The following is a 2,751-nucleotide window of genomic DNA, read 5'->3' as shown; positions in this document are numbered from 1 at the left end:
GCAGCCGCGGCTGGAGATGCGCCTTTAAACCAGCCCCGCCGCCCAAGCTACCGCTTGAAACCGGTGAGCGGCAGCTCTCCCTGCCCAATCGGAGGCCGGCGCACCCAAGCCCGCCCCTCTTCCCGTTCCTCGCCAATGAGCGAGGCAAGGCGGGGAAAGGAGGCGAGGGGAGGGCGAGAGGAGTGGTGTGAGAAAATGACGCCGCGTGGCCAGAGGGAGGGCGCCCAATGGGCGCGCCGCTGACGCCCGGGCCGGCGAATGAAGCGCGTGACGCGGTTGCCCGGCGGCCAATGGGAGCCCCGCTGCCGACTGCGGGGTGAGGGCAGTCGCCGCTGCAGGTCCTCTGGTGAGAAAGAGGAGACGGTCGCTTAGCAACGGGAGGAAGGCGCGCATCTCAGCGACGCAGCATCATGTTACCCGAAGAAGGGAGCGAAGGAGGAGAGCCCTGGTGCCTGCGCAGCACAGCGAAGAGTGGCAGTTAGGCAGGGAGCGGAAAAAGATATGTTGTCGTTTAGTCGTGTCCGACTCTTCGTGACCTCTTGGACCAGAGCACGCCAGGCACTCCTGTCTTCCACTGCCGCCCGCAGTTTGGTCAGACTCATGTTCGTAGCTTCAAGAACACTATCCAACCATCTCGTCCTCTGTCATCCCCTTCTCCTAGTGCCCTCAATCTTTCCCAACATCAGGGTCTTTTCCAGGGAGTCTTCTCTTCTCATAAGGTGGCCAAAGTATTGGAGCCTAAGCTTCAGGATCTGTCCTTCCAGTGAGCACTCAGGGCTGATTTCCTTCAGAATGGATAGGTTTCATCTTCTTGCAGTCCATGGAGCTCTCAAGAGTCTCCTAGGAGCTTCATACAGGCTGGAAGGAAGCGCCTGCATATTCTATTATTAACTTTTTTTGTTTGGTGTTTTTTTTAAAGCCTTATTGATAGCCACATCAAGGAAAATGACCCACCAGCTCCAGGTTCTCAAGGAATGTCTGGTGGTTTTTCGTACTTTATTTAACAACACACACGGATGACAAATGCATGGTGCCAGTACTCACCATGAAGTTGTTACAGTAGGTGCCACACTTTTTAACATCGAAAAAGAGGTGCCAGTACTTCGTACCATTGAGAACCCCTGAAAAAAAGCACTGGTAAGGCGACTGGGCAAAGAAGTATTTTTAACTGGAAGAAAATTGTTTCAATTTGGACTCATCTACACTTCCTTTTGTCCTGCATTTCTTGGCACAGGTTAAGGCTTCCCAGGTCCACACCCAAGTGGGTGGGGTTTTTTTGTCCCAGCGCTTTCCCTGAAAAGCCGTATTATCACTGAATTAGAGCAAATGTCAGTTGGGTTTTCTGTGGATCACTGTTTGCTCCGATTCAGCAGAAAAACATGAGTTTTCCTGGGGAAAGCTCCAGGACAAAACTCCCCACAAAACCGCTCGGATACAGACCTGGAAAGCTCAGACCTGTGCCTAGAAAGCGTGGAGCAAATGTAAGTGTAGGTGAGCCCTTTGTGCACCAGGCCATTTACGTGCTACAGAGCCAGACATTTGCTAGTTCCTTTTATGAACTTATTTGCAAAGCTGCATTTGTCTTGAAGTGTAAGTTTTCTTGTATTTTATTCTGCGAACTACCCTGAGATCTTTTGATGAAGGGTGGTATATAGATTTAATAAATAAAATAAATAAATGCCATATTTTTCCATCTACAGTATAAGACTAGGGTTTTTTCCCTTAAAAATAATGTCCAAAATTTGGGGGCATCTTATACACGGATAGATTCCCCCCCCCCAAATTTTCTTAAATCGGAGTCCCCCCAAATAGTCTTATGGAAGGGAAAATACAGTAAATAAGTTTTAAGAGTCTTTTGTTGTTGCTGCTGCTGCTTTTCTTAATTCTCTTCCGCTTTTTAAATTCAAACCTCAACTTACTGGAGGCTTTGCGTTATCTGAAAGCAGAAGACCAAACTTCCTAAAGGGGATCTGCAATTTGACCTGGCAGTTCAGCCCTGGCAAACCTTCTCTCACTTACCTTAACCTATAGAGAAGGTGAAATTTCCGCTTTCATTTAGCAGCTCAGTGATTGCAAAGTTTGTATGTCGTCATTTGAGAATGTTGTGTTTCTTAATCAATATTCAGTGACACCAATGATGAAAACTGACACTCCAGAACAAGAACAGCAGGATGCAGGTGGTATTTAAATCTGGTTCCTCATACATGACTTAAACTCGCTCTTTAGTAATCAATCTTGTCAACAAGTAATGTCACATTTTCCTTGACATTGTGAAAATGTGTCCTTTTCTCTTCGTCTCGGTAATGAACATGTTACCATAGTTCATTTGATAGTCTAGTCTACGGATAGCCAACATGGTGCACTTCTGACATTGCTAGACTATAATTCCCTCTGCCCTTACATTGGCCATGGCTTCTGGGTCTGATGAGAGTTGGAATCCAACAACATCTAGCTCAGTCAGTAGAGCATGAGACAATTAATTAAGTCATCAATTGATGTTGTCGACACAGAATGACATAGGTGCAGCTTTGTCAATGCCATACATATAAAGAAGGTGTTGTGCCTGCGTGACATCAAAAAAGCACCAGGAAGCACATCGCAGACACATCTCAACGTGAGACCCCAATATCAGGTAGACAGTGAGTGTGACTGGTTAGGTAAGTAGTCATAACTGCCCCAAACTATGGTGCTCATTCTGGCCGCTGGAATATGTGGCATGACTGCTGCAGCTTTCAGCCAGAGACTTTTGTT

The sequence above is a fragment of the Zootoca vivipara genome, chromosome 10 (genome assembly GCF_965207765.1).
Source record: "Zootoca vivipara chromosome 10, rZooViv2.hap1.1, whole genome shotgun sequence".
Taxonomy (NCBI): domain Eukaryota; kingdom Metazoa; phylum Chordata; class Lepidosauria; order Squamata; family Lacertidae; genus Zootoca; species Zootoca vivipara.
This window is presented reverse-complemented; position numbering follows the sequence as displayed.